This window comes from Schistocerca americana, chromosome 7 (assembly GCF_021461395.2).
Source record: "Schistocerca americana isolate TAMUIC-IGC-003095 chromosome 7, iqSchAmer2.1, whole genome shotgun sequence".
Lineage (NCBI taxonomy): Eukaryota > Metazoa > Arthropoda > Insecta > Orthoptera > Acrididae > Schistocerca > Schistocerca americana.
This window is the reverse complement of record NC_060125.1, coordinates 279,460,466-279,469,595: the sequence shown is the minus strand read 5'-3', so window position 1 is coordinate 279,469,595 and position 9,130 is coordinate 279,460,466.

Below are 9,130 nucleotides of genomic sequence, written 5' to 3'. Positions count from 1 at the left end.
TATAGAATTCGCAGCATTCCTCAACCCAATGTAGTACATGTCGAAACTTTGAGAACCAGAAAATACAAGGGCAATCACCATATTTCATATATTAAACTATTTATTGAATGAACATACTTTATGATTTATCACACTGTAAAGCCATTTCAAGATATTTATATGACCACTTACTGATGATGATTTTTTTTTCCTTAGCAACTGCCCGGCAAGGTAAGGTCAGCAGGTTGCTTTTCTTGTCGTTAGACATCAGACCGCGCACATTTTCCATTTTTTATGTATATATGATGATTTTCCTATGGAAAGTAGAATTTTTCTCTGTATGCACTATGTAATCTTTAAGATGTAACAAACACTAGTTGATTTTGACATTTTTGCCTTATGACATCTCAATATCCTGACTATTCTACATTTTTTGCTACTACATAATGATACTGTGTGTGTATTTTTTGCACTTGAAAACTGCCTATGGTTTTGACCTAATACGTTTTCTTCATGCTATGCTGTATGCTTGGTCGTATCACTAGAAACAAGATTTCCTTTAATGGGTATATTATTTAAATGCAAAATATTAATCCTTGTTCATCATTTTGAGAAAACAATACCATGTAAAAGAAATAAATTACACAACCACAGTGGTTTACTATGAAATGGAAATTTTACCATCGGAATGAAAGAAAGAAAATGCAATACCTTGTCATGAAGAGTAAATGGATCAGAATTAACAAGCATTAACAAGAATATACAGGGTGATTCAAAAAGAATACCACAACTTTAGGAATTTAAAACTTTGCAACGACAAAAGGCAGAGCTAAGCACTATCTGTCGGCGAATTAAGGGAGCTATAAAGTTTCATTTAGTTGTACATTTGTTCGCCATTTCAGCCAATAAAGTTTTTGGTCCCTTTTTCTTCGAAGGTGCTACTGTAACTGGACTACAGTATCTGGAGATGTTAGAGAATTGGCTGTTCCCTCAGCTCGAACAAGAAGCACAACAATTCATATTTCAGCAGGATGGAGCGCCACCACATTGGCACTTATCTGTCCGTAACTACCTGAACGTCAACTACCCGAGGCGATGGATCGGCCGCCAGTCAGCCCATGACAGAGCACTTCATCACTGGCCTCCAAGAAGCCCTGATCTTACCCACTGCGATTTTTCCTTATGGGGGTATGTTAATGATATGGTGTTTCGGCCACCTCTCCCAGCCACCATTGATGATTTGAAACGAGAAATAACAGCAGCTATCCAAACTGTTACGCCTGATATGCTACAGAGAGTGTGGAACGAGTTGGAGTATCGGGTTGATATTGCTCGTGTGTCTGGAGGCGGCCATATTGAACATCTCTGAACTTGTTTTTGAGTGAAAAAAAAACCTTTTTAAATACTCTTTGTAATGATGTATAACAGAAGGTTATATTATGTTTCTTTCATTAAATACACATTTTTAAAGTTGTGGTATTCTTTTTGAATCACCCTGTACTATACTCACTGTATAATAGCAGTCTCAACTAATAATTTTTCTTTCAGAATACGAGATGATTGATGCAAGCTGTCAGACAGAACTACACATGTTAATTTTAGTGATGAAATATGCTAGAAGTAAGAAACTCAATACTATATGAAGTAATGAATGATAATGAATAGTTGTATGAAGTAAATGGCAATATGAATATGAATAATGAAGTGTCTATTTTTTGCAGATGATAATAAATGATGATGAATAGTTATATGAAGTGCATGGTAATATGAATAATGAAGTTTTACTTTGCAGATGATAATAAAGATGAAGATTTTCTGTTAGTTAAGAAATGCTGTGTAGTTATTTCAGTATTTGTTGCAGTTCCTTTTGACAGTATGTCTTCTATCACACAGTATAATGACTGAATGTTTTGGAAAAGATAGCTAGAGAACATAAATACTGTGAACACGTTTCATTACCTGTTAATTCGAAGTTTATTACTTTTCAGAACAATGTACATTGTTTCTTTCAGGTCTATTGTGAACACATTTCATTACCAGTTAATTCGAAGTTTACTACTTTTCAGAACAATGTACATTGTTTCTTTCAGGTCAATAATCCATTTTGTATTTTATCCAGGAGAAGCTTTTCATCATATTGATATGCTATAAGCAATTAGTTATTGAACCTTTTCTAGTACTTGCATTTTCTTTTACCCAGTTGTGTCTATCTTTTATGAATGTAATCACATATACTGTCCTTGTTTCATAACTCTGCTACAGCTGACTCATGACAAATGACGTTATTAATCCTTATTTCCAGCAATAAGTCAAAAGCAGATATTTTCATGCCACAGCAATTGACTATCGATCCCAATGCAATGCATTGCTAGCACTAAAAGAAATAATCTTACCAGTCCCAACTATTACCAGCACGTAACTAAATAAAGCTACCAGTTTAAGATATATTTATAGTCCTAAATATAATGCAAATTTCTCTGATGTATTGAATCCATTATATCTATGTATTAATGGACTACAGACCTTGAGTAATAGTTACAATGTGTTACATTTTAAATATGTCTTATGTCACTTGCATGATATCATATATAAACACTAACAGCTTGATACTACACGCAACAACTCATGTTTTGAATGATGACTTCTGAGTAATACTGAATGATGTTTTGTAATAACGCATAAAAGCTATGCCAATGATTACTGTAATGAGATGACTTATGCATTAATGCTATGCCAATGATTACTGTAATGAGATGACTTATGCATAAATGCTATGCCAATGATTACTGTAATGAGATGACTTATGCATAAATGCTATGCCAATGATTACTATAATGAGATGAATTATGAATGATGATTTGTAACACTGCATAAATGAATGCAACTGACTACTATAATGAGATGACTTATGGATAAATGCTATGCCAATAATTAATGTAGGGAGATGACTTATGCATAAATGCTATGTCAATAATTACTGTAATAAGATGACTTATGAATAATGTTCTATAATACTCCATACATACAACATAGATATTTAGTAACTGGCGAATGAGTGCCAATAATTACTGCAATGACATGAGTTCTTAATAATATTTTGTTATACTCTATAAATTAATGCCAATAATTACTGCTATGCGATGAGTTATGAATAGTGTTTTGTAATACTCAATACTTACTACATGTTTAGTAACTGGCCAATGATTGCCAATAATTATTCAAATTGGTTGATACGCTAGTGTAATTCTGAATGATGACTAGCATAAGACTTAATGTCCTTCACCTTCTGACCTAATTACCACCAATTACTGCTATATCTTTATGTCCTGTCCATCGTCATGATCATGGAGCACTATGTTTGGTTTTTGCACTAATTCTACGTTGATGTAAGAGAATGGATTCTACAAGAATGTGGTGTTGACATATCAAGCTGTCCACTACCTTGAGCGAAGGAGATGATGTTGTGGTCCTACTGTTTGGTGTGCCTAATGTACTACCAAAATGATAACATAGAATATTAATACAACATTTCAGTGTCTTGGCTACACTGATAAATACTTCAGAAAGAGAACTTCAGATTGTCTTACTTGGTGTTGTGCTTCTGTAGAAAGATATGGACTTCCAGTGCAGCTACGTGCAACCCACTGTGCTACAACCATGATGCTATCCTTCCGATCCCTTTCGTAGTTCTTGTAAAATGTTAAAGACTTATATAGTGCGTGTGCACTTCATTTCATTTGTTAATATGATCAGTTGTCCTAAACATGATAAAGACTTTTACAGTGCGTGTGCACTTTATTTCATTTCTTAATGTATTCAGTTCTTGTAAAATGCTAAAGACTTCTTTAGTGCATGTGCACTTTATTTCATACACTTAGTAACTAAATAGATTACAGAAAATTTGTTGCTCATGGCAAGTCTAACTGACTCACCATTGATGTCAAATTTTTGACCCCCCCCCCCCCCCCCCAGTGGAGGGTTATGTAATAGGTCCATGATAAGGAATTTGTTGCTAGCGCACTCGAGCAGATATAATTTCGATGGATTGCTCATGCGCTGCCTGCGATATGTAAGGTATAAGAGAAAGACCAAAGAGCAGTGTTGTCAGCAGTAGCAGCTGTGTTGCGGATGTAGTAGTAGTAGCTATCAGTTGTGTGTATCGAGTTGGCTGGCCCAGTCGTGGGGAGCGATGGCAGCGCCTGAGCGTTGTAGTAAAAGGTAAAAGCAGCCTCACGCATATGTACTATTGTTATGTCAAGTCCCATATAAATGTTTTAAAAAATCTCTTAATAATAATCTTTCTTATAAAAAAATTGGCTTTTGATAATCATTCATCTCAATTTGAAGAATTTACTAATTTCTCGAATCCATGGCCATCCCTATTATTATAAAGAAAAATCAGTTGTTTCCTTTTATACATGACAAATCTATCGGCCAGCATTGCACTGAGCTGTGCCAGAAAAGTTTCTTATAGGAGCAGATATATACGCATTATCCGGCGACCTTATTGAGGTAAGAATTTTCATTTTTATTCAGAATAATCTTTCAGGGCTATGAAGCAGCGCTGCTGACGTCCAAAACTTGCCAGTTTAAATTCACAGTCAATTATTGAAAGGTTGTAAGTGAGCCACAATTTTATTCAGAGATTAATCACATTGTATTATAGGTAGATTACGGAATTCATTTATTGGGAGGTTACACTGATTGTGAATTATACATAATTATAATTTTGCCATTGGGAGGTTTCGGAACTTTTCTGTTGGGAGGTTACACCATAAACATCCAGTTGTGACGGAACAGACATACATACATCGGTTGAATTATGAAGTAACTGAGGACATATTAATGGAGCCAGTCGAAGACGGGAGTACTTAGAGATAAGTCCGATAGTTCGTGTAACAGTCAAGGATATTGTCGTTAACTCAATAGTTGATAGTGGGAATGAGTTAACTGCGGTATTAGAGCCGTTATTCAATCGTTGCAATTGTGACAATGAGTTATTAGTGTTAAAATCACGAAAGGTGAAACTACACAGACCAATTCCAGAACGTTCGTTCAACGCCACAAGGCAGTTGAGACTTGCATTTGACTACCAGGTTCATGTTATAGAAAAGAATTTTGTCATAGTACCAAAGATGACAGTCGATATGTTTATCGGAACTGACTTCCTCAATCAAGATTACGCTGTGTTAGATATGGGCAGAGGAAGTGTCACTTTAGGAGAAATCATCTAGGAATTAGAGGAAAACCTGGGAGATGAAGAAATGTGCGGAAATGATACACAGTTACATAGAGATATTGCTTGTCAGATTAGCCTGCGATATCTATGGATGACCAAACCAGTGCTTATGGATTTGTTAACACTAGAAGACATGCACACAGAGATCGAAATAAAAAATTAGAAGTCTAGAGGGGTTAACAGGTGAGGGGTTAACAGATCAGCAAAGGTTGGAATAATGGAATATTACACAAGCAAGCTATTGTATTTGAACCGAAACCTAGAGCAATTGCAGATCTACAGTACAGATTCGAGGTTAAGGACCATAAGCCTTTTAGAGTAGCTCCATACAACGTCCCATTGAGTTGCTGATGTGCTGTATCTTTGGAGTTAAATAAGATGGAACAAAATGTTGTCATTGAACAGGTGTCGTCAACTTACAACAGCCCGTTACGTGTTGTGGAAAGAATGGATGGAATGATACATTACAAATTAACACAATCATAGTCCAAGAAGCAGATCATCCTGAGAGACTAGAGGACTTGCTCCAAAAATTTCCGAATGTAAAAGTATTCTCATCACTAGATTTACGAAGTAGCTTTTGCCAAACTTAAAAACCTCCTGAATGCAGAAAATATAATGCATTTACTGATTTTGGAAGGTGTTATAGGTTTAGAAGACTCCTCTTCGGACTGAACATTTCATCCACGGCTTTTATTCGAGGACTAGGAAGTATTCAACCATATGTGGATGACATACTCATAGCGGAATCCTCGTAGGAAAAGAATAATGTAATTCTGGATAACTTACTGAAAGCAGAAAAACAGAAAATGGTTCAAATGGCTCTGAGCACTATGGGACTTAACTACTGAGATCATCAGTCCCCTAGATCTTGGAACTTCTTAAACCTAACTAACCTAAGGACATCATACACACCCATTCCCAAGGCAGGATTCGAACCTGCGACCGTAACGGTCGCGCGGTTCCAGACTGTAGCGCCTAGCACCGCTCGGCCACTTCGGCCGGCTACTGAAAGCACTTACGAAACATGGGGTAGTGGTAACCTTGGAGAAATTAAAATTGGGATCGCAATACGTAAATTTCCTTGGACATCTCATATCTGCACAGGGAATAAAACTAAACCCATAAAAACTAGAGGCAATAAGAAATTTTGCGGCACCCTATAATAGGAAGACACTCAGAGGATTTCTGGGACTCATAACGTTTTTTTAAAGTTTCATCTGTATGGACACTCTAGCTGTACCCCGATTATGCAGTTTAACCGGTAAAAACACTCCATGGACGTGGGATGATACTGCAGAACAAGAATTTCAGAAGTTGAAAAAGGCGCCAGTGGAGGCACCGATACTGTCACACCCAGATCTTACATAAGATTTTTGTATGGCAACGGACAGCGCCAAGACTGGGTTTGGCTTAGTAGTATTTCAACAGAACGTAAAAGAAGGACAGATAACGTATAAGACCATTGCATTTGCGAGTCGTGTGTTACCAGAAGGTGAGAGGAATCATTGCATTACAAAGCTGGAAGTTTTATCCATTTTCTGGGGTTTCCGAAAGTTTAGATATTGAAACGCCGCCTTAGAAAAATTAATGAATTACTGTGCAGATAAACCTCTTACATTATTTGATTTTCAAGCAGCTGAGAAGAACTGAACGTACCCAGACATTTCGCTATTTACCTATTCTTATCAACACTAAACTGACATACAATATTTTTAGCGCAACGCAATCTGACTTTCAGCAATCCCTACAAAACAATGGAGCTGACTAACAATAACCTATACCTTTCATGAATCACTTACCTCACAAAAATCTTCGTTACTCGAACTACTGCAATACACCGAGCGCCACTACTGCCAACTACATAAAAGATTCTAACTACTGAAGTCACTAACTACTGATAGGCATAGTTAGCAAATGAAAGATTTTGATAAAGAACAAACAATGTATTTACCTTAATAGTGTTCAAAAGTCATTATACACTCCTGGAAATTGAAATAAGAACACCGTGAATTCATTGTCCCAGGAAGGGGAAACTTTATTGACACATTCCTGGGGTCAGATACATCACATGATCACACTGACAGAACCACAGGCACATAGACACAGGCAACAGATCATGCACAGTGTCGGCACTAATACAGTGTATTCCACCTTTCGCAGCAATGCAGGCTGCTATTCTCCCATGGAGACGATCGTAGAGATGCTGGATGTAGTCCTGTGGAACGGATTGCCATGCCATTTCCACCTGGCGCTTCAGTTGGACCAGCGTTCGTGCTGGACGTGCAGACCGCGTGAGACGACGCTCCATCCAGTCCCAAAAATGCTCAATGAGGGACAGATCCGGAGATCTTACTGGCCAAGGTAGTTGACTTACACCTTCTAGAGCACGTTGGGTGGCACGGGATACATGCGGACGTGCATTGTCCTGTTGGAACAGCAAGTTCCCTTGCCGGTCTAGGAATGGTAGAACGATGGGTTCGATGACGGTTTGGATGTACCGTGCACTATTCAGTGTCCCCTCGACGATCACCAGTGGTGTACGGCCAGTGTAGGAGATCGCTCCCCACACCATGATGCCGGGTGTTGGCCCTGTGTGCCTCGGTCGTATGCAGTCCTGATTGTGGCGCTCACCTGCACGGCGCCAAACACGCATACGACCATCATTGGCACCAAGGCAGAAGCGACTCTCATCGCTGAAGACGACACATCTCCATTCGTCCCTCCATTCACGCCTGTCGCGACACCACTGGAGGCGGGCTGCACGATGTTGGGGCGTGAGCGGAAGACGGCCTAACGGTGTGCGGGACCGTAGCCCAGCATCATAGAGACGGTTGCGAATGGTCCTCGCCGATACCCCAGGAGCAACAGTGTCCCTAATTTGCTGGGAAGTGGCGGTGCGGTCCCCTACGGCACTGCGTAGGATCCTATGGTCTTGGCGTGCACCCGTGCGTCGCTGCGGTCCGGTCCCAGGTCGACGGGCACGTGCACCTTCCGCCGACCACTGGCGACAACATCGATGTACTGTGGAGACCTCACGCCCCACGTGTTGAGCAATTCGGCGGTACGTCCACCCGGCCTCCCGCATGCCCACTATACGCCCTCGCTCAAAGTCCGTCAACAGCACATACGGTTCACGTCCACACTGTCGCGGCATGCTACCAGTGTTAAAGACTGCGATGGAGCTCCGTATGCCACGGCAAACTGGCTGACACTGACGGCGGCGGTGCACAAATGATGCGCAGATAGCGCCATTCGACGGCCAACACCGCGGTTCCTGGTGTGTCCGCTGTGCCGTGCGTGTGATCATTGCTTGTACAGCCCTCTCGCAGTGTCCGGAGCAAGTATGGTGGGTCTGACACACCGGTGTCAATGTGATCTTTTTTCCATTTCCAGGAGTGTATACATATATATATATATACATATATATATATATATATATACACTCCTGGAAATTGAAATAACAACACTGTGAATTCATTGTCCCAGGAAGGGGAAACTTTATTGACACATTCCTGGGGTCAGATACATCACATGATCACACTGACAGAACCACAGGCACATAGACACAGGCAACAGAGCATGCACAATGTCGGCACTAGTACAGTGTATATCCACCTTTCGCAGCAATTCAGGCTGCTATTCTCCCATGGAGACGATCGTAGAGATGCTGGATGTAGTCCTGTGGAATGGCTTGCCATGCCATTTCCACCTGGCGCCTCAGTTGGACCAGCGTTCGTGCTGGACGTGCAGACCACGTGAGACGTCGCTTCATCCAGTCCCAAAAATGCTCAATGGGGGACAGATCCGGAGATCTTGCTAGCCAGGGTAGTTGACTTACACCTTCTAGAGCACGTAGGGAGGCACGGGATACATGCGGACGTGCATTGTCCTGTTGGAACAGCAAGTTCC